Source organism: Pinus tabuliformis, chromosome X (assembly GCF_031772625.1).
Source record: "Pinus tabuliformis cultivar Carrire ecotype Pingquan chromosome X, CPIR1, whole genome shotgun sequence".
NCBI lineage: Eukaryota > Viridiplantae > Streptophyta > Pinopsida > Pinales > Pinaceae > Pinus > Pinus tabuliformis.
Genome location: NC_142308.1, coordinates 1,118,885,365 through 1,118,909,989, shown reverse-complemented (window position 1 = coordinate 1,118,909,989; position 24,625 = coordinate 1,118,885,365).

Here is a 24,625-nt window from a genome sequence, read left to right as displayed (position 1 = left end):
TTGTCAAGGCCTCTTACCTCATGAGCTAGAGCTTTGAGGGTGATGGGATCAACTGCCAGCTGTTTCTGCTTATTAGCTTGCTATACTGCAGGGGAAACAAGTTTTTTAACAAGAGTTTTCTTGGAATTATTCATCTTTGACTGCAGATTATATCTGTGCTGATCTTCAGTTTGTAGGATAGCTTCATCATCCCATTCTTGGTTGATTTGGTCATTACATAATGAATTTTCATAGGCAGCTGAGGTCATAAAGGAAGCATTGCCCTTGTCTTCCAGACAATGGATCTCATCATCTTCTTCAAACTGCTCTTCCTCCTTGACTTCATTTTGAAAAGGAGCCTTCACCCTTTGGTCTTCATTTGCATCTTTGTTTCGTTACAAAATTTGCCACTGCTCATTATTTCTTCTATATGGATTTGGGTTTGGATTTCTATGGGAAAAAGTATTAGGCATTCTTCCTTTCCTTGGCTGCTGCTCAACCTTTAATTTGGAGATTTCAGAGGCTAATGACTTGATCATTTTGGTCATTTCATCTATCTTAGGCTTAGAGGGTGATGAAGACTCGCCCCTTTGTCTTCTTCTATCAACATTCCCCTTGAGCTTTTCTGCAACCATGATATTTGATTCTACTTCCAAGGCTGCATCCTGCATGTCAGCAAAAGTAGCACATCGCCTCTCTCTCAACAGTAGGCAGAAGTTAGAGTCAAAAGCACTAGCATAGGTGAGTTTATCAGAGGTAGTAGTGGGCTTTACTTCAGTTGGTATCTCGTTGTACATGCGATTAAATCTCTTATTAAAATCAGACAACAGTTCACCATTTTCTCTCTTCAAGTTCCCAAACTCAGTGTGGTAGTAGAGGATTTCATTCTTATCCCCCCAATGTTTTAGGAATGCATCATCTAAGGCTTCAATATATGCTATAGATCTTGGGGCTAGTTCTATGAACCATTTTCTAGCCTCCCCATCTAGGCTTTGGATAAAAACTCTCATCCACACATCATCTTCACTAATGTCCAGATTATCAGCATAGCTATAAAATGACTCAAGATGTTCTTCAGCAGTAACACCTTCAGTCCTGGTGAGCTTAGGCATATACTTCTGGTATTCTCCAGTAGGCATAGCATTCAAAGGAGTAGGCAACATTAGAGGTCTGTACCTAGCAACTATGATTATTTCCATTTTGGTAGGTGCTTGTGGACCTGCCATAGCTGTGGTGGCTAAAAGGGTATTGGAAGTCTGAATGCCAGAGGGCTGAGAAGTGACTAATGAGACTAAAGGAGTATGATGGATAGGAGGTGAGGTTTCCTTTGGGCTTTCAACAAAAGGAAAAACTAAAGAATAAGGAGCTTTATGAATTTCTGAGAGTTTTTCTTCACTGCTAGTATTAGAATCTGTACTCTCAACATGTATTTGTTCTATTGCAGGATTTTCTTGAAGAGATATAGAACATTGTTTAGGTTTACCTGAACCTGATGCTCCTTTCTGCAATGTCTTTCTTTCTTTGAAGGTCTTTCCAGGGTCAAGTATTGGATCAGCTTGTGATTTTTGAGGATTTCTCCGAGTGTGCCTCACAAACTGAGCCAGAACTCTGGAGTGGAGTCGCCAAGAGGTTAGGCCTCTAGTAGAGTCGCCAGATAGATGATTACAACAAAAAATGTGCCTAGACTTTGTGTATCATCAAAGCTGGGTCTGTGTCGTTTCCTAGGGAAGCTGAGCTTCAGTTTCCTCATCCCGACAACAATGCCAATTATGTTATCACTCTAGGAAACTCTCCTAGGTTATAGCTCGGAGATGCTTGGTAACAAATAATCTTAAATATTGTTCTCTGAACTATTGAAATAAATGATGGTTCAGATCAAGTTATATAACCATTTCAGCTCTGTTTTCACTCAAGACATGCATGAACACTCTTAACAACACAAGGCTTTAGACCACTAATGCTCAATAGTTTGCAAATTTAATGGATTAACGGAGAATGCTTAACTATACCAATAGATTACATATATGACAACACATGTAAATGGTTAGCTACAGGCAGCAAAAAAGCTTGCAAATCTAATATATCAAAGCAAATATAAGATGGCGGTTATCTAGCCTCAAATACACAGACAACATGAATGGATTGTTCAAGTGCAAGTGTAGAACATAAGAGAAATGGATATTGAACATATAACAGAAAAGGAAGCATGTATTACTGAAGGATGCAAATGAGAAGCTTGAAGGAACAGAGGAGGAATAGTCTCCAAAAGTTGAACCCTTATTTCATCTTGTTTTCAGGTATTTATAGCTCGTTTACAATGGTCCTGAGCCTTTTGAGGCTTCATGTCTCTTAATCTATCCCTATGTCTTGTTTAACCGTTTGATTCCCTCAACAGGTAGCATGATTCATAGGTTTCTTCTTCTGATAGAAGACTAACCATATTCAACTATTTTGGGTAGCTTGCTGTGATGCCTGGGATCTCTCTCATGCCAGAGATGCCCCATAATGTTTGTTAAGATGGTTGTTGCACTGGCCAGACTATTGATGCTCCATGATCTCGTTTGATTTGGGTTGCAGCGTGCTGTGGCCCATCTCTTTCCCTTTCTGGGATCTGTCTCTCGGTCACTGTATCTCGGCTGAATCCCTCTTCTGGCATGTAAACATTTTTGCACGATGCTTCTAAGGATGGTTGGCCACCTGATTTTGCAAATGGAGTGGCTATCGGGCCTATGAAATCCCTGCAATGGTCCCTTTCAAATGATAACCATGAATTTTCTCTATTTCATAGATAAAACATTGCAACTATCTAAATCCCGCCTTTCGTTGTTCCTTCAGACCTAAAAATTCCTTAAACATGGCCTATTCTCTCATCGGTTCCACCCCCTAGGTCGCTGTCGTCTATCATGGCCAGCCTCGTCTCTTTGCTCCCCCTGTATTCTGAAATACTTAAAGACACGGGGAATACATGAAAATTGGCCTCCCTCTGGACCTCAAATCTTATGGATTTCATTCCCGAACCCTTTTGGGTACGGGACTAATCGCAATCGGTGTTACCACCTGTATAGAGGCCCTACTCCTTCACAATATTCCAATGCGATCTTGCGATGTGATCTGATCGCAATCACATATTGCTCCAGTCAACGGTCTTCATATAACATGGTGTATGTTCCGGCTGATTGCGAACCTGCGATGTGATGTGGGCCCCCGACCCTTGGTAATGTTTTGCTGTGATGTAGCGATGCGATTTGATCGCAATCATTGATTGCTTGACGCCGGGGATTTATAGATTATGCTCTCCACCACCGCGACTGTTGATGTGACTCACCGATTAACTGTCCCTTCAACTTGGCTGATTGCGAGATCTATCGACAGCTATGCGTTGCTTTGTTCACGCTTGCAATACTTTGTTTTTTCACTGTTTTGGAGTATTTTAGCCTCCCGATAGTGTATTTCCACCCTTCTAAGGGCTTTTTGCATATGATTGTTTCGATCTTTGGATGATCTTAATCAACTCTTGAAGACATCAAGAGTGTTTTGGATCCATTTTTTGGGCCAAATTCCAACAAGGCTAACATGCCCATTCTCTGACAATTGTCACATCTTTTAACATATTCCTTGGTATCCTTGAAAATGGAAGGCCAATAATATCCTAAAAGTAGGACCTTATAAGCAGTTCTTCTGTCAGAAAAATGTCCTCCACATGGTTCATCATGGCATGCTTTAAGTATTTCCGGTATCTCATCTTCTCAAACACATCTTCTGATGATGAGATCTAGTCCTATTTTGTATAATTCTTCGTTTATCCATGAATAAGATGTGTTGTTGTGAACTATCCTTCTCTTTTCTCTAGGAGACAAATGAAATGGTAATTTCCCTGTAGCTAAATAGTTAGCAATATCTGCATACCAAGGTGATTTAGTAGATACTGCAAAAAGATATTCATTAGGAAATTTATCCTCCACAGGTTGATCATTATTATTATTCTGAATTCTAGATAAAAAATCAGCAATTGTATTCTGTTTTCTGGGTCTATATAGAATGGTGACATTGAATCATTGTAATAATAAGATCCATCTGGTTATTCTTCCATTAGTGATTGGTTTATTCATTAGGTATCTAATGGAAAAATGGTCTGTGTGAATGAAAGTTCCATATCCAGTTATATAATGTATTATCCTTTGTTTGAACCTAAATGACCGGATAGAGCTCGTCTCCTTGATTCCGGTGGTGCAAACGGTTCGAAAAACGGTCTCCGTATGAGGAAGTTATGCCAAAAAGAAGAATTGCTTAATAACATTGAAATTTTGAATTTTTTCAAAAAAATTTAAAATAGAATATTCCATGGAATATTCTTTCTGGGCAGCGAATGGCAAGCTGTCACGTGGCAGGCCCAGAGGGTGCCACGTGGCCCAAGGTGACATTAGCATTAATGGGTGCTTGTTAAAATTTTTGATTGAATTGTGGTTTGAACCTGCGACCTCACGTGGCCGACTACTCCACCTTACCAACGCGCTACATAGGTAGCTCTTGTTATGGAAGTGGAACAAAATTCATTTGAGTTTTAAGGTTCCGTTGGGCGGGGCCCTAAGGGGGCCAGCCCCTAACGGCCAACCCCCATACATATGACTATGTGCCCATAACCGTGGGCCAGAACATTGACCGTCAGCATATCGAATGCAACTACCACCACGTTTGTTGCATTCACATGCGGATGCAACGGGGGTAACAACTGGCGGGCATTAATGTATTGTTCAATGTAACAACGTAACACACGGCTTAACTAACTGTTCCTCCCCCACTGCCAGGCACATAATCCAATGCAGACAGCCGACACTCCAACACGTTCACATGCACACTAACTACAACCCGTAACAGGCGGTCAGACTGGCGGGAATTTTGGCGGACCGCCAAACTTGGGTGGTCCTGCCATAATTGGCGGAGCTAACTGAACTTCCACTATAGTTAGTTGGAGTGATTTTAGGCCAAACTGGAGGAAAACTTCAATGAGCCATAACTTTGGCTAGGAAAGTCCTTTTTGGACGATTTGTTTTTTGATTTTGGGTCTCTTCGACCTTCTGAAGCCATTGGTATAGGTATCACAGCCATCGGAGGTCATTTGCAGGTGGTTTTGATTCATGGAAGTTCTAGGAGCCACCAAGGCCAAATTAGTTTGGAAGCTGCATTGGGAATTTTGCAGCTAGTGAATGTGGAACAAAGGTCATTCCTAAAGTTTTTCAGCATTCTGAATCCATTTCTACAGCTCGTTTTTCCTGTTGAGGCATTCTTATCACTGTTTAGCTTTAGGGAAGCTTTTAGGGCCACCAGGGTCATTTTCAGTGCTTGAGCTGTTTGGGGGCTATGTTCATCCATTTTTGGTGATTCAAAAGCCTATGTCTGCTATTTTCGACCTTCTGAGTCTAATGGCAGGGGTTTCAGAACCAATTGAGGTCATCTTCACCTCGAAATTCTCCATGCAAGATTAAAGGGCCACCAGGGCCAAATGGGGAAAGTATTGTATAAGGTACAATTTCACTGTTTAGTGCTTGGGAAAGAGCATGTTTAGCTAATTCCTATCTTCTGATTCTGTATTTACAGCCAGATCTATCATTCGAGACACTCATATTCTTGTATTATCCTTTGTAGCATTTTTAATACAAGAGGACAAGCCTAGTTTGAGAGGTTTGGTCCAGCAGATGTAGCCCAGAGGGGGTGAACTGCTTTATCATTTTGATGTCTTCAGTTTCTGAAGATGATATGCTAAACAAAACTGATATAAAGTGTTAAACAACAAAATACATAACTTGCATACACACATAATCACCTATTCAGCTGCATAAAGTTATTTGTCTTATTCCGCAAGACATCAAACTTCAAGTATGTGTATGTCAAAGACTTCTACGTGTTTACTTCATTATTTCTTTAGGCAGAGCCTGTAAAGGGCCAGGTAGCCTCTGGAACTCATCCTCTCTTTAGAGGTGACATGTCCGGTGAATGCCCCTATAGTCTATCTCTGTATAAGAAATAAGAAGTTTTCACATTTTCAAAGGTCACTTGGAGTGTATAGCTCACATTTGCAATTATGGGAAATGGATACCTTGCACCCTTAAACAAGAAGATTCCATTTTCAGATCAGAATGGTGTCAGAGCACTAGGTTTGCTTGACTGACATCACTAGCTTGATTGTGTAGCTTGAAAGGCGTCTTAAGCAGTGTTGAAGATTGACTGCTTTATTATTCTGCAAACTACTTCTTGTTTGAGTTTGCTGAAGCTCTTTTGTTCATTTTTATAATGAAAACTTCCATAAGTGAGTTCTCAAAATTGTCCTCCTTCACAAGAATCTTTGATGAAGGCTTGAATCAAGAATTTTTCATCATGATGAATATGGTGAGAGAAATGTATGAGGATGAAAGAAAGAGCTCTAGACTTCAAGAGCAGTTGAATTCCATGAGGGAAGAGAAGCAGTTGCTTTCTGACCAATTGCAGGAAATGGAAGGCCAACTTCGTATTGCAAACATGAAGTTGGAAAGGATGCATGAGTTGGAGACACAACTCCTTGTTGCCAAAGAATCCTTAGGCAAGTATCAACTTGAAGAAGAGGTAAACAATTCTAGTTTGTCTTCAAATTCTTATAAGAATGTTTATGTTGGTTCTTTTGAGAAACATACCAGAGGCATAGGGTCCAAGTTGATGTCCAAAATGGGATATGAAGGAAAAGGATTGGGCAAACATGCACAGGGTATAGTTGAGCCAATAATGGTTGAGGTAAGGCCTAAGAATTTGGGTCTTGGCTATGGACAATCTTATGGAGAAGGTTCCAAAGCAGTCATGAAGGCAATTGAAACAATTCTAGAAGGAGTTTCATTTCAGGTTCTCTATCTCAAGGTTGTAAAGGTTGTATCCTTGAGGAATGCAATAGTTTGAAACATGCTTTTCAGGAAGAAGGTGTGCATAAGCATGCACTTGAACAAGAGAATTGTGAAAGCTCTAAAACCATTGAAGGGATTGACAGAGTTCCAAAGGGAGCTTCTTCTTCTTTCGATTCACCACCTTATGAAGGTAATGAAGGTGAAAGAGAAAGGTATAAATCTGATTTCCATCACACTTCCTTTGATCATGTAAAGCATGGAAAATTTCCACACAAGCATTGGAAAAGAATTGCATGTTCTTTTTGTGGTTTGGTTAACCATAGTGTTTCTAGATGTTGGAAAAGAATGGCAACATACAGGAAACTTTTGAAGGAAAGGAGGCAAGAAGCCAAAGTTCCATTGAACAATGCAAATCATGCTGTCAAGAAGATGAACATGTGTTGCACTTATTTCCATAAGCAAGGACACACTGCTGAAAGGTGTTGGACTCTGAATCGAACAATGCTTCCAGGAAAGTTGAAGAAATTGGAGAAAGAGTATGGCAAGAATGGGAAGGAAGTTTCCATCATTGATATGTGTCAGGATGATACACATGTTGATATCGATGTGCAGTTAAAGGAAGCGCCTTTGAAATGGATTGGTAAGAAATGGTTAGAATTCTTATCCAATTAAAGTTGCATGTCTTTTGATTGAATGCATTTCTTTGTTAAGGGAATGCAAGTTGCAGGATGGAAAAGCTGAGTATGAGACTCACTCTATCATAGCGAAAGTTATATTCATTTCAGCTTTGAAAGTACATGTACATGTGATCGAGGATATTGTACTTATGATTGTACTTAAGAGAAAGTTGAAGGATAAACTGCATGCATGAGCACAAGGATCATGATGATTTCCTTGTATTTTAAACATGTATGTGTGATTAACTTGAAGGGTTGATTACTTTGTTTTTAACCATGCATGTAATGTAATATTGACTTGGGAAAAGTTAATTTGATCTCCAAGATTGTAAAGAAGAGAAATGATGAAGTGTTTCATCTTTGTCAAAGCATCGTTTAAATTCTTTTGTACATGCTTGACTTGAAGGGTAAAATGTTTGAGGGGATGAACGAAAGAGGACATTTCTATTTCTCAAGTGCTGTACAGTTCAGTTCAGAGATTCAGTAAGCTTTTGGGGACCAAAAGCCTTCTCATTTGGGAGGTGTGATCAGGAGCTCAGGACCAAGTGTCGTAAAATGGTAAAAAATGAAAGTGATCAAAACTCGTTTGAACTTGAATGACCAGATAGAGCTCATCTTCTTGATTTTGGTGGTGCAAACGGTTCGAAAAACGGTCTTCGTATGAGGAAGTTATGCCAAAAAGAAGAATTGCTCAATAACATTGAAATTTTGAATTTTTAAAAAAAATTTAAAATAGAATATTCCACAGAATATTATTTCTGGGTAGCGAATGGAAAGATGCCATGTGGCAGGCCGGAGGGCGCCACGTGGCCCAAGGTGACATCAGCATTAATGGGCGCTTGTTAAAATTTTTGGTCGAATTGTGGTTTGAACCTGCGACCTCACATGGCCGACTACTCCACCTTACCAACGCACTACATAGGTAGCTCTTGTTATGGAAGCGGAACAAAATTCATTTGAGTTTTAAGGTTCCATTGGGCAGGGCCCTAAGGGGGCCAGCCCCTAACGGCCAGCCCCCATACATATGACTACGTGCCCATAACCGTGGGCCAGAACACTAACCGCCGACATATCAATTGCAACTGCCACGGTGTTTGTTGCGTTCACATGCGGATGCAACGGGGGTAACAACTGGCGGGCATTAACGTATTGTTCAATGCAACATCGTAACACACGGCTTAACTAACCGTTCCTCCCCCACCGCCAGGCACATAATCCAATGCAGACAGCCGACACTCCAACACGTTCACTAACTGTAACGCGTAACAGGCGGTCAGACTAGCGGGAATTTTGGTGGACCGCCAAATTTGGGCGGTCCTGCCATAATTGGCGGAGCTAACTGAACTTCCACTACAGTTAGCTGGAGTGGTTTTCGGCCAAACTGGAGGAAATCTTCAATGAGCCATAACTTTGGCTAGGAAAGTCCTTTTTGGACGATTTTTTTTTTTTGATTTTGGGTCTCTTCGACCTTTTGAAGCCATTGGAATAGGTATCACAACCATCAGATGTCATTTTTAGGTGGTTTTGCTTCGTGGAAGTTCTAGGAGCCACCAAGGCCAAATCAGTTTGGAAGCTGCATTGGGAATTGTGCAGCCAGTGAATGTGGAATGAAGGTCATTCCTAAAGTTTTTCAGCATTTTGAATCCATTTCTACAGCTCATTTTTCCTGTTGAGGCATTCTTCTCACTGTTTAGCTTCAGGGAAGCTTTTAGGGCCACTAGGGCCATTTTCAGTGCTTGAGCTGTTTGGGGGCTATGTTCATCCATTTTTGGTGATTCAAAAGCCTATGTCTGCTATTTTCGACCTTCTGAGTCTAATGGCAGGGGTTTCAGAATCAATTGAGGTCATCTTCACCTCGAAATTCTCCATGCAAGATTAAAGGGCCACCAGGGCCAATTGGGGAAAGTACTGTATAAGGTACAATTTCACTGTTTAGTGCTTGGGAAAGAGCATGTTTAGCTAATTCCTATCTTCTGATTCTATATTTACAGTCAGATCTATCTTTCGAGACACTCATATTCTTGTATTATCCTTTGTAGCATTTTTAATACAAGAGGACAAGCCTAGTTTGAGAGGTTTGGTCCAGCAGATGTAGCCCAAAGGGGGTGAACTGCTTTATCATTTTGATGTATTTATTTGCTGAAGATGATATGCTAAACAAAACTAATATAAAGTGTTAAACAACAAAATACATAACTTGCATACACACATAATCACCTATTCAGCTGCAGAAAGTTATTTGTCTTATTCCACAAGACATCAAACTTCAAGTATGTGTATGTCAAAGAATTCTAAGTGTTTACTTCGTTATTTCTTTATGCAGAGCCTGTAGAGGGCTAGGTAGCCTCTAGAACTCATCCTCTCTTTAGAGGTGACATGTCCGGTGAATGCCCCTACAATCTATCTCTGTATAAGAAATAAGAAGTTTTCACATTTTCAGAGGTCACTTGGAGTGTATAGCTCACATTTGCAATTATGGGAAATGGATACCTTGCACCCTTAAACAAGTAGATTCCATTTTCAGATCAAGTGGAGATGCAATTTTTGTGAAGTTTTCTATAAATCTTCTGTAATATCTAGGAAAACCAAGAAAACTCCTAACATCTCGTTCACAATTTGGCACTAATAATTTAGAAATGACCTCAACTTTAGATGAGTATACCTTAATTCCATCTCCTAAAATATGGTGACCTAAAACTATTCCTTCATTATACATCATAAAACATTTCTCATGACTTAACAAAAGATTTGTTTCTTTACATCTTATTAAATTTTTTTCTAAATTTTCAAGTGCTTCTTTAAAGGAATCTCCATTAACTATGAAAAAATGCATATATACTTCCTCACAATCATGAATAAGATCAGAGAAAATTCTAAGGACTGCTCTTTGGAATGTTGCCGGAGTATTTCATAATCCAAAGGGAAGTACTTGGTGAGCATAAGTTCCCCATGGACAGGTAAATGTGGTTTTATCTTGATCCTTAGGTGCTACCTGAATTTGATTATATCCACTAAAACTGTCCAAAAATTAAATATACTTTTTCCCTGCTAATGTGTCCAAGACTTGATCTATGAAAGGAAGTGGAAAGTGGTCTTTTAATATTGCTTTATTCAATTCCTTGTAATCGATACATACTCTCCATTTCCCATTTTTCTTAAGAACGATTACTAGAGGTGAAACCCACTGACTATCTGATATTGGATATATGAAGTTTACATTTAGCAATTTTTGTAATTCCCCCTTAACAATTTATTTTAGATTTGGGCTCATTCTTCGTTGTGGCTGTCTAACTAGTCTTGCACTTTGTTTATGCATGCAAGTTTTAGGATCAATTCCTCTCATATCAGTGTATTCCCATGCATAAGAAGAAGAATGTTTTTGTAAAATGTCTACCAGTTGATTCTTTTGTAATTATTCTAGGTTTTCATTAATATTCAAAGTTTTACCTAGAAAATTTTCTATTGAAGAACTCCCAAATTTCTCCATAGAAAGCAAAGAAACTTGTCTAGATAAGAGATATTCATTTCGACAACGGTCATAATGTGAGGAATATTCATTATTTTCCATTAGATTTAAAATTTGGTCCTCCTCTCTTACTTGTTTAGTAGTGAAAACAGGTTGTATATCATCATCATCATCTATCCATTCCTCATTCTCTATTTCTATTGTTGTTTTTGCAGGTGGATACAATGTAAATTTCTTTGTAGAATTTTCATCTGAGATAAACATGTCACCTGATCTACAACCGATGAAAGCATCAACTGTAACTAACCAAGGTATTCTTAGGATTGATGGATGTCTTTCTAGATTATTCTTGGGTGTTAAGACCATGAAATCGATAGGATATTCCCAAGAATCTAAGGATACACAAACATCTTCTAACACACCATCAAGTTTAATTATAGACCTATCTACTAATTGTAACAGTGTTGGTGTGTATTGAAGGTTAGGAAGCCTAAGTGAATCCATAACTTGTTTACTCATTATGTTTATGGCTGCTCCTAGATCAATCAATGTGTTTGGTATTTCAATTCCATTGATGTGAATTTTCACAATGGGGCTCCCTGGATCTAGATATTTTTGGATTGTTGTTTTCCCCATCATGATGTTTGCAATTTTCTCGACTTATTGAATTCTTTTTATGTCTTTCATTTTTCTTCCTGATCTTTGAGTACTTAATTCCTTAATTTTTTTTGAAAAGATTGGTATTTCCTTTATGGATTGCAATAAAGGAATTTTTATACAAACATTTCTTAATTCATCCATCATATAATAATCAGGTAATGTGATTTGTTTTTCTACTCCTTCATCAATTTTCAACCGTTCAAGAAAAGGTGGTTTAATGGATATTGAGGGTTGTTCTATAATATGAGTATTTATTGGAACATTTTTTGTTTGATTATTTTCTTTCTGAGGAGGTGAGGTATCTCCTTCTTTAGATTGATTTTTATCTTTTCGAAGATTTTTCCTTGTTTCCTGAATAACAATAGGGGGTTTTCTTTGCAATACTCTTCCAGACCTTAATTGAAAATTATTTAAATCTAGTGGATTTATTACATAGGTTTGAAGATTTTTCCCTTCCATATTGTAAACAGGTTGTTGTGACATTTTATTATTGGGATTTGGAAGTGGTTGAGCAGGTAATTGATTTGATTTTTGTGCAAATGGTAGGGAGAGTTGTGGATTTTGATTTTGAACTTGGACATGAGGTAGTTGATTAGCTTGAGGAATTTGATTAGTTTGGGGTAAGAATTGTGGTGGAAAATTTGGATAGAATGGTGAATATTGTTGATATTGAGCATAGGCCTCATAAGGGTTTTGCCATCCTTGATTACAAGATTGTGATTGTTTTGTGAAGACTGAGAAAATTGTTGTGATCTAAATCCTTGTGGTTGATTTGTTTGAGAGTTTTGCCATGGTTTCTTTCCAATAAAATAAAGAGGGTCTACCTGTTCTGGTATCCATTCATCATTAAATACAGCCTTGAGACTCGGTAAAGAAGGAAATTCCTTAATATCATGGTTATCTGCAAATATCGTACAAGTTTCTATAGTTTTTAAGTCTAAAGGACATTCTCTTAGAGCATGCTTCTTTTGACACCTAGGACAAAAAATGGATAATGTAGCATTTTTGGATTTTTGCTTGTTTTGTAGTTTAAGGGTGTCAATTTGTTCACTTAGACTCCCTAAAATATTTGTCTTGAAAGTATCAAGCAAGCTTCCTAATTCTGCCTTACGGATTGTCTCTGTTGCAGATTTATTGATTCTTGATAAGAGAGGGTCTCTAGGACTTTTTCCAACTCGTGCTTTACCCCTTGAGATATGTACACATAAATCACAGATATCTGTAAATGGTAGTTGAGAAATATCTCCTTTTCCTGTTAAGTTAAGGAGATCGATCCACTCATCTCTGATAGCTTTGAGTAGGAGGGCTTTCAAAGTTTCCTCATCCAAACTATCCATTTTTTCCCTTTTAAGATTATAGACAAATCTCTCGACTAAGTCTTCAAGATTCTCATCTTCTTTTTGTGTCATTTTGAAGACTTCGTCTTTAATGTTGTGAGGCATACAATAATCTCTATATTTCTCTAAGAAAGCTTCTTTCATTTGTGCCCATGTCCTTATAGAATTCATTCCTAGACTCATGAACCATTTTAATGCCAAATCCTTTAAGGTAGCAGGGAACAATTTAAATTTTTGAGCATCATGTAGATAATCATATGATTTGCATAATACTTCAAATTCAAAGAGAAATGTCTTTGGGTCTTCACTTATTTTTCCATGGAAATTAGGAAGAATAGAAGGTGAAATATTCTTCATTATGAGGGTTGTATCTTCATCGAAAATAGGAAATCCAAAAGAATCTTGATTTCCTCTACCTCTACCCCCTCCTCTGTTTCTATCTCCACCTCCTCCTCTACCTCTACCTCCTCCAATCCTATTTTTCTCACCATTGACATTGTGTACCTCCCCTTCTCCTTCTTCAGCCATGATAGATTCTTCAGAACTAATGTAAGGTTCTTCTAATTCTTTTGGTTCCTCTATCAATGGATAGTCAAAATGAGTTTCTTGTTCCTCTTCTTCACTGGGAATTTCTAATTCTTCTCCTACAATTTGTTCACCAGTGGAAGATAGAAAAACTACTCTTGTAGTAGGATTTTCTTCAATTATGGCTTCAATAGATGAAGTAGGTGAAGTTCTGGCTTGGATTTATGATCTTGAGACTTCAGGAAGTCTTCGTTGACGTACAAATGGAATTCGGGTTTGAGTAGGTGGTGTGGAATTTCGAAGTCGTGGTGGAGTGAGTGGATTTGTGGGGATTAAGCTTATTCCTCGTCTTACAAATCTACCTATAGAGTATCTTTCCCTATGCATATCATGTTTTTAATTCATGTTTTTTTTAAACTTCTATTTGCACTTCCCTGGCAACGACGCCAAAATGTTTAGTCAATTTAATGTTCTTAAATTGTAACCATAAATTATCAACCAGGGTAGGTAAACTGACAAAGTACAATTGCATTGTATGTGCTAGAAGTTACTTATGTCGTTAAGGTTTTTATGTTATGGTTAATGTCTAAATCTAGAATCAGTAAGGAGATGATGTTACTATCTATATCAAAGTATTATATTTAAGATTTGTTAATTGATTATTCTAGTATTAATCCTAATTGAATTGAGCTTTGTAGGATGGTTGAATAATGATATTAACTCTTTTCAATTAATCTACTAAGTTAATCTTCTTTTCAATTGTTTTTGGACTTTTATGCTGCAGCTAAACAAAGCTAATTATGAAAGCATGGAATGATGTGAAGGAGATCCTATTTTATCAAATTGGAAAATGAAGGATGCTTGAATTCAAATGCTAAGAAAATACTGTCACTCTTAACTACTGCAACTTCATTCAATGCAAAAGTAAAACAAGAACAAGATTTCTAATCTATGGAATAGCTAAACTATGAAACAAAATGACTGAGTTATACTAGGTAAAAAGCAAATGAGATGATTGAGTTATGCTAGGTAGAAATAAAACGAGATGACTGAGTTATGCTAGGTATAAAGCAAATGAGATTACTGATGCAGGGATCAATCTAATCGGGAACTCCATTGAACTGCATCTTAAAAATATAAAAATAGCGCTGTTACAGATCCATTTTGTCACATCAATCCAATCATCCAGATCAGTGTTTTAGGGCTCATCAAACCCTAATTTCAGTTGCTACATGCCCTAAACAAGTCACCCCTTTGAATGCCTCCTTCCTAGACAGTTTCATGATATGAAGACATCTTGAAATGACCTCTAGAGGGACCAGCACAGGTAGGCCCATGTAAGGGTGCGTTGCAGAGTAGTTAAGTCCATGCCAGGGTGCTCCATAGAGAACTTAGGTTTCCTTTCACCTGCGTTGGGCGAGTTTGAGTGAAGTTCACATAGGGTTTGGGGAATATTCTTATCTTTTGGAGTCATCTAGAAGGTTCCCTCACTTATCAAATCCTATGAGCTCAAAAATGGATGAGGAACGAGTTAAGATGCATCCTATCCTCTCATCCATTCCTCCATGGAACTAATTCTAAGTATGGAAGGCCATTCAATGCCACCATTTATGACAAAACCTCCTTCATCTCCCGATAAATTAACCACTCATCTAAGTGATTAGGGGGCTGGATTATGTTGAATTGTAAGGAGATAATGCTACTGTGAGATTTGGATTTGAAGCAAGTATTGTAACGCTACAAGTTTGTCATGCTTTTGATGTGATGTGGATGGGATCCAAGCTGGAGGAATGAATTTGAATCAGACATAATGGTTGTAATTCCTTCTTCTATTTAATAAAATGTTTGAACCTTTCTCCCATATGTTTGTATTGTTTTATAATGCTTATATGTGTGAATGTATCTGATTCCATTTACTTGTATTAATAGATCTTTTTCTTTGATCGGTTCTTTGTTTTCTGTTGATGTTTATAGGTACTTCTCAAGCGTGTTAAGTTTGGGAAGGAGCGACAGGATCGATACAAAGGAGACAAGAGGAAAGCGGAACTACAAGTAGGTATTCTCATCTTATTTGTCTTATCTATTTCTTATAGGAAAAGGCTAAAGTGCTTTAAACTGTATTCTAGATATCTCTACTTATCTAGGGAATTAGTATTTATCCGTAGATACCAAATTTTTCAAAACAAATTGGTGACTCCACTGGGGAAGACCCTCTTTCCTAGTAGCTTATCCCCATTCTAGGACATCCTTGCAGACCTTACTTGTGTTCATAGATTGTAATTCAACTCTTTTGCATTGAAAATTTGGTCAAAACTGTGTCAAATTGCCTTTTGAAATGGCTCACTGTCACTAGCGCAGGCTTGTGAGGGACACAATGTGCTGCAGAGCACCCCTGGCTTAGGAACAGTGCTCTGAAGCGCACTTTCTCCCATTCAAGCTTGTGTTGATCCTCCTAGGGTCAGTTTCCCACCTTTGGAATGCGTTTTTGCCAACTTTTCTCTGTTTGTTTGTTTGCTGATTGATCAATGAATGTTATGTCTCAGAGAACAAGTTTTTATCTCCTTGTCTAGCCCTACTTTGATTTGATTGATTAATGTTTCTTAAATGTTTTCTTTTTCATTATCAGTCTATAATCAAAGTTAGAATATAGTTGATTAATCTTCGTTCAAAAGAAAGTGTCGTAAAGTCTTCTTTTCCTTCGAAACAGAAAGGTTGTAAAAGTCTTCGTTCTTATTAAAGATTGATTGATTGTATGTGCATTAGTTTCCTTTTTGTTCATCATAACATTAAGGGATTCAAAAAGAAAAACTTGCATCGTTCATATTTTAGTTTGTGAATGCTTGAAAGGAATAGGTAGGGAAATTGCATTAGATGTGCTCTTTGCTCTTTTTCAAAAGATCTGATTGCTCTATCCCTACTAGCTAGGATTTTCATCGTTACATTGAATGGAAATAATGCTTATCATGATAGTTGAATTCCTAGGAATTTCAGAATACATCACGTGGTGAACTTGAAAGGAAAATTCATAAGCAAGATCAACTTAAAATTAACATCAATTTACCTAATGGAGCATTGTCATTAACGAAAACATTTATTTGTTCTAGGCTAGAGATGTGTTCCAGCGTCGTAAAACAAAGCAGTTGTCGCTAACTTGTTTGCAATACATCCCGAGTGTGATACCTCATTCCACGTACGTGAGTATATTGTAGCTCGTCCATGTACCTTCGGGTATATAGGGCGGTGTTATAATACGTAAAGTATATGGGAATTCTCTCACTGTGCGGTTTTGCATTAGACAACACTTATATGGATTGGGCCTCCACGTACCTTCGGGTATATATGGGATGACAAATCTAGGTTGTTATCCATTCTTAGGTAATCGAGTCGGCCGCCTTGTGTATTGTGACACATCGAACACAGCATTCGGGGAGATTGCCTGCCCATACTTCTCGGTTCACTGGGAGGTATTATGTAGTTCACAGTTGCTTGGTAAACCTTTTTCCTAGATTATCCCTTTTTTGTTTTGTTATGTTACTTTGATTAAAATAAATTTAATTGACCATGGATAACATCCTCCACACTCACTCCTTAGTTGATCTTAGGTTTAAACATATGGTGACAAATCTGGAGTCCACCGACCAAAGAATTCCTTTTGATGGAAATCCTAGTCCTTTTCCTCTTTTCAGAAATATTGGTGCTCCTTATATGGCTACATTGTCCCTTCGGGTATTTACCATTTCTTGCAAGTATGGTTGTTTTCAACCTTCTTGGTTCAAAATGTCGTGATTTTTCCCCAATCGAGTACTCCTCCAACTGGACAAAATCAACCTCCATTTGATCCTAAAGTTGACCCTTTGCCTTCTTCCTTGGTTGTTTCTTCCTCCCCTTCTTCCTCTTCGCTCGATGAAAGTATTGGTACTAGTAACAATGTGGCTAAGAAGAAGAAGAAGAAGCAAATTTAGCAGAGGGGCAACCAAGCAACCATTGCTTTGAATGCAACATCTGATGAGAAATCGTTCGTCAAGCCTCACAAAGTTTGATATCCATGCAAACTTTGTATGGGAGACCATCTTCTTCGTAATTGTCCTGGTATTCCTCAAATCTTAGAAGAATGGTCTTCTCGTTCACATTTCGGGGCAATCCTCCTGTTCCATCAAGACAGGAAGAAAATCCTCCCATTCTCGTAACTCAAGGGGTTAATTCTCCCATTTCTATGGTACCCTCTCCAAGTAGTCTGGTCACTTCCTTTGATTGGAATCGACTGGCAGGATTTTGTCTTCCTTCTTATGCGCTTTTCCAGATCATAGTACAGGTTTGTAATATGATTGTATCTGGCACTATTATAGATGAAGGTGCATCTATGAGTATCATTTCCTCAACTTCTTGGAAAGAACTTAGTTCGCTGCCGCTTGTGCCTGTTACCTAGAATCTGTTGGCTTTTAATAGAGGAACTAGTCAACCATTAGGGATCCTTCCTTAGTTTCCTATTAATTTGGGAGGAAAAATTGTTTATCTGAATGTGATGGTAGTCCCAGGAACTTTAGATTACAACTTACTTCTTGGGAGTGACTATGTTTATGACATGGGAGCTATTGTTTCAACACTCGTTCAAGTGATTAGTTTCCTGCATGATGGCAGAACTGTCACCATTGACCAGCTTTCATTTCCCGGTCCAAATATGGCTTCCAGTCAACCATGTTCCCTAAATGGTCCTTTTGTACCAATGGTATCATCCCCACCACAGGTTAATTATGTGGCAACCCATTCCATACCTACATCAACTGACGATCAATTCAATGATGTTGTACATTATGTACTGGGGGCATTGGAACCAATTCTCTCTTTCCAGAGCATTGTTCTCCCATATGATGAGAACCTCTTGGAAGTCATGACCTCTTATGAGTCATGATCGAATGCCCATGAGGATAGTTCCTTGTCTTGTGTCAACCTCATTAAAAAATGAAACCAAGGATATGAGGATAGTTCCTGGTCTTGTGTCAACCTCGTTAAAAAATGAAACAAAGGGTATGAGGATAGTTCGTTGTCTTGTGTCAACCTCATTAAAAAATGAAACAAGGAATATGAGGATAGTTTGTTTCCTTATGTCAATCTCATTAAAAAATGAAACGAGGAATATGAGGATAGTTCTTTCACTGTGTCAACCTCATTAAAAAATGAAACAGGTCCATTAGGATAGTTCCCGGTCTTGTGTCAACCTCGTTAAAAACTAAAACAAGGAGTATGAGCATAGTTCCTTGTGTTGTTTCAAGCTCGTTAAAAAAAAGAAGAAACAAGGAATCTAAGCAGAGTTCCTTGCCTTATGTCAAGCTCAGTAAAAAATGAAACAAGGTCCCCTGGAGCAAAGTTCCAAATCGAGTCTTTGATTAGATCTCGTAAAATCCCAGTTGAGGCTTTCACTTGATCTCGTAAAAGAATCTTCATTCCATTCTCCTGATAGCCACGAGTAGTCTACTTAGGTGAATGTAATGAAGCTTGGGGGGCATGCACCTAGTGGTAAAGTTAAGTTTCCCTATAGGTCATGTGAAGGGAATCACCCCATTCACCTTTGTCCCTATTTGGACGAAGCCAAAATGGTGTTGGATAACCGTTCTGCTTCACCGCAATGACTTCCATCTGGTTACAGGAGACTCTCCCTTTCATCATGCCGGGGGCATGTAAAACAATCTCAAGCATAGTTTTTTCGTTTTAAGCTTGTGTAAAATTGAAACCGAATTCAAGCATAGTTCTTTGTTTTAAGCTTGTGTAAAAATGAAACTGAATCCAAGCATAGTTTTTTGTTTCAAGCTTGTGTAAACATGAAACTGAATCCAAGCATAGTTCCCTATGGATCAAGCTTGTCTAAAAATGAACCCATTTCCATTTTAACCCTTGTGATTGCCATTCTATTAGCCTCTTCCGCCAGATGAGTCTTGGTTTTTCTCCTTCCAACATCACTATCTGCTTGGTCAATCATACGCTTTCACTTGGTTGTTTTACCCTTTTTGAGGAATAGTTGCAATGAGTGGTCTTATTAGCTAGCCTCTTCACATAAATCAACATGCTTTGAGAAGTTCCAACATCATAGGAACCAGTTTCTATCCTAGACACCGCTCGTTCCTCAAAACAGAGTCCTCTTTAAGCTCTTTTCAGACTTTCGAAATATGAAAAGATTGTCGAGCGCTTGTCATTTCCAGCTCATTAATGGATTGGAAACGATATCTCTCTTGTATTATTTTACACTTTTTCGGGCTTGAGAGATTAATTAATGAAAAAGAACTCGTGGATTTTTCTTTTTGTCCTTTTTCAAACTCTCTAAACATGAGAAGGACCGAGTTATCGTTGTCATTAAACTCGTTAAAACATGAAATAGCGACAAACTTGTCCATCTAGACAAGACCGAGTTTCACCTTCGCTAGACTTGTTAAAACATCAAATAGCATTGGATTCACCCAAAGGGTGGAATTATACAACAAGAATATGTTATCCTCCTCAAGCTTGATAAAAAATAAAGAGGTACTGGTCAACAATCATTGGGGAAAATGGGAAAAAGGGGAAAACCACTTTATGGTAGCAGGTCGCTCTTGAACATGACACTTTTACTCCATCACCATGACTATTTGGGTTGGGTTATCAGCTTGATAATTATCATACCATTGGTCTATCATACCATCCATCACTTTATTTTGGGTCAATGCTACCAATTCATTTCAGTGTTGCTGACATGTTCAAGAGAAGTCATTCAGTCAAAATTCATCCTTTGCAATACCATAAACCTTCATTTTCATGACTGCCATTCCTGAACCTTGTGTCGTTAGTCAAATTCCATATCTAAAATCACTACACTCGTTTCGTGTCATTGATGTGGGATACATCAAGGCCCTCCTGCGACGAGTCACTTCTTGTCGACATCAGCTCATTATCCAAGAAGTTGACTTAGAAACACCCTTCCAGTACCTTTAGGCTTGCATACATCAATGACAGGTTTCTTGCTTCCGACAATAGGTTAACATCAATGCCCTTCGACCGAAAGACTTTGTCTGGTGTTCAACATCAAAACATCTATTCACACTGTGCAGAATGTACTACAGTACCTTGAGGTTCATTCTCATTATTGGTGATTTCTCTCGCATCTGTTAACAACTTACATCATTGGCTAGTAATCAGATGGTGTCTTCCCATGTTTGACTTCATATCACATAATCACATGGTTAGACTCATACTTGAGCGAACAATTGAATGAGATAGAAGACCCCAGATCTAGTTTCCTCCATCCGGGCTGCGATTTCAGGGGTACTAAATCATATGTACAATGGCTTTACATTAATGGTCATTCCGATCATGGATCTATATCTGTAGATGACTGTTTATGTACATGTAGTGAAAGATTATAAACTGAGCATGGGTATACCTTTCCTCAACAATTCATGTAAAAATAAAAAATCATGATATATGTATCGTAATTGATGCAGGTCACCTTCCACTTCGATACCTCCTCATCACATCGTAAAGCATTTCATTCGACATTGGCATTTTTCCGACTTCATGCTTTAGGGGGCAGCTATTACAGATCCATTTGGGCACATCAATCCCATCATCCAGATCAGTGTTTTAGGGCTCATCAAACCCTAATTTCAGTTTCTACATTCCCTAAACAAGTCACCCCTTTGAATGCCTCCTTTCCACACAGTTTCATGACATGAAGACATCCTGAAATGACCTCTAGAGGGACCAACACAGGTAGGCCCATGTAAGGGTGCGCTGCAGAGCAGTTAAGTCCATGCCAAGGTGCTCTGCAGAGCACTTAGGCTTCCTTTCACCTGCGCTAGGCGAGTTTGAGCAAAATTCACATAGGGTTTGGGGAATATTCTTGTCTTTTGGAGCCATCTAAAAGGCTCCCTCACTTATCAACTCCTATGAGCTCGAAAATGGATGAGGAATGAGTTAAGATGCATCATATCCTCTCATCCCTTCCTCCATGGAACTAATTCTAAGTATGGAAGGCCATTCAATGCCACCATTTATGACAAAACCTCTGCCATATCCCTATAAATTTACCACTCATCTAAGTGATCAGGGGGCTGGATTATGTTGAATTGTAAGGAGATAATGCTGCTGTGAGACTTGGGTTTGAAGCAAGTATTGTAATGCTACAAGTTTGTCATGCTTTTGATGTGGTGTGGATGGGATCCAAGCTGGAGGAATGACATTGAATCAGACACAATGGTTGTGATTCCTTCTTCTATTTAATAAAGTTTTTGAACCTTTCTCCCATATGTTTGTATTGTTTTATAATGCTTATATGTGTGAATGTATCTAATTCCATTTACTTGTATTGAATAGACCTTTTTCTTTGATCTTTTTTTGTCTTCTGTTGATGTTTACAGGTACTTCTCAAGCGTGTTAAGTACAAGAAGGAGCGACAGGATCGATATAAAGGAGACAAGAGGAAAGCGGAACTACAAGTAGGTCTTCTCATCTTCTTTGTCTTATCTATTGTTTATAGGAAAAGACTAAAGTGCTTTAAACTGTTGTTCTAGATATGGCTATTTATATAGGGAATTAGTATTTATCCGTAGATGCCAAATTCTTCAAAACAAGAGCATCCACAAATTAAATCTAAGAAATAAAAGAAATTCTACTTGCAGTGAATCAAAGACCTGATCTGCATGCAGGGGCCCTCCATGAGGCAGTCAACATCTTTAATCAACGCAACATAAAATGTATGAACCAAGATCTATTAATTGGAAAATAGTTTTCTAAGGATGCTTCAAAATTACATATGGTAGTGCACCCTTAACACAGAGTGGCCATTGTTCTTATAGAGTTTTTAATTAACAACATGAGAAATTCAAGCCTAGGGATCTTCAATACAATCCTTATCAACCAAATCATATCTCTTATTCATTGATTTGCTATTGAAAAAGCAAATCGATAATATCTCTTGAAACTCAGACTCTGTTCCAGCACATTATCTTGCAGTTCACTGTCATGGTTGATTGTGTTGTAGTGCGATCACCTTGATGGATTGACTTGAGTAAACAAGAAGAAATCCATGAGAGGATCATTCTCTATCTACCCATATACTCCTTTGCTGAGTTGACGTACTTGAACCCTCTCAACAATGGAAGTAGCTACGGATGTGTGGATTAGCTGCAGAATTAGGTCAGTTTTGTAGCTGAATGCACTTCAATAAAACAATAAGGCATATTGACAAAATATGAAAAAGAGGACATATGAGTGCTTACCTTAACAAAACCTTATATTTATTGCATTTATTTGGATGACAGCAATAGGAAAAAGGAAGTAATGTGGGCAAAAAGGGTGTCAAGGTAAAGTAGTTCTTGGACTCTACAAGAACTTATCTTCTACCTAGGGCTCCAAATCCTACAAAACCCTTGAGGCATATTCATTTCTCAAGAGAAATATATAAGAGATATGTTGAAAATATTCCAAATGGAAGATTGTAAACCTGTCTCAACCCTCTTGACTACGGGATGTAAGCTATGTGCATATGATGAATCAATTGATGTGGATCAAAATATATATAGATCTATGATATGAAGTCTGTTATATCTAACAAATTCTCAACCAGATATAATGTTGGCAGTCAGGTTAATAGCAAGGTATCAATAAACACCCAAACAAAGCCATTTTTTAGCAACAAAAAGAATATTTAGGTACATGGAAGGGACTATAGGTTATGGTCTATGGTATCCGAAAGGTAAGGATTTTACTATGACAACATACAAATATGCAAATTGGGTGAGTTGTGTGGATGACAAAAGAAGTACAAGCGGTGGTGCATTCTACCTAGGAGAGTCATTGGTGGCATGGCTAAGAAAAACAAACATCAGTTTCTCTATCTACTGCGGAAGATGAATGCATAACAGCTGCAGCCTGTTGCACACAAGTATTGTGGATGAAAAAAATAGTATTGGACATGAAGGTAAATTTTAATGAACCTATATCTATCAAGTGCGAAAATACAAGTGAAATAAGCATTTCAAGAAATCTTGTGCTCCATTCAAAGACTAAACATATCCCTATAAAGTACCACTTTCTCAAAGAACAAGTGGTTGAGCAAACAATGAAGGTGGAGTTCATACCCACAAGGGAAGAAATGACAGACATATTTACAAAACCCCTTGCTAAAGAACCTTTTGAATATTTGAAAAACAAGCTAGGGATAGTACCTACAGACTCTCTTCCCTAATGTGACTTGGAGAACCTAAAAGACTGAAAATTATATGAAATTGAGCATGATCTAAGGGGGAGATTATAGGATCAACAAGTAATGAAGAGGAACACAAAGCTTATGATCACGTCAAGAATTTGAAGCAGTTAAAGAAGAAACAAGAACAACATGATCATCAAAGTGGGGAATCAAGTCACATTCTCCAGGAGCTAACAACATCAATCAAGTTCACTATTCAAAAGTCCATTTTTCAATGATATTTATTTTTCCACATGTATATATATCTGATGCATAAAGATGTAAATAAATTTCTGCAAGTAGACACAATACTAGTACTGCTAAGACAATTGCATATCTATTCAAATCATGTTGGAAGTTAAGCATAACTTATTGTATAATTGCATCATCAATTTTTCTCAAAATTCTTCATTTTTTGAATGCATCAATGTACATTATGATGATCCCCGTTAAACATTTGATGTATGAAAACCTGAGAGCCATCCAAATATAAACATGGAAGAAAAAGCAAAGATATTGACATCAAAGCGGAGGAGCAATCATATTTTATTCACACACAGACACACACACACACATATATATATAAAGAAAAAATGGGGTATTTCCATCAAGCGGAGGAGCAGACTCTATATATGTTTATGTTTGGTTTATAGACGCATTCATCATCAAGCATCAAGAGATCTACATTAGAACCTTATTATTGGAAATCTCCAAGTGAAGACTTCTATCTCAACAAGTAGTCAAATATTGTACCGATTTCACTGCATCACTAGGATTTCTTTAAATCCTTGAGCACTGTTATTGTGAACACTACTATGAATGCTTGAATAAGTCAAATGAATTTATCAAAAAAAGATGAAAATTCTGAGAAATTGTAGCGAGATCATTCTCCATTCCAAAAA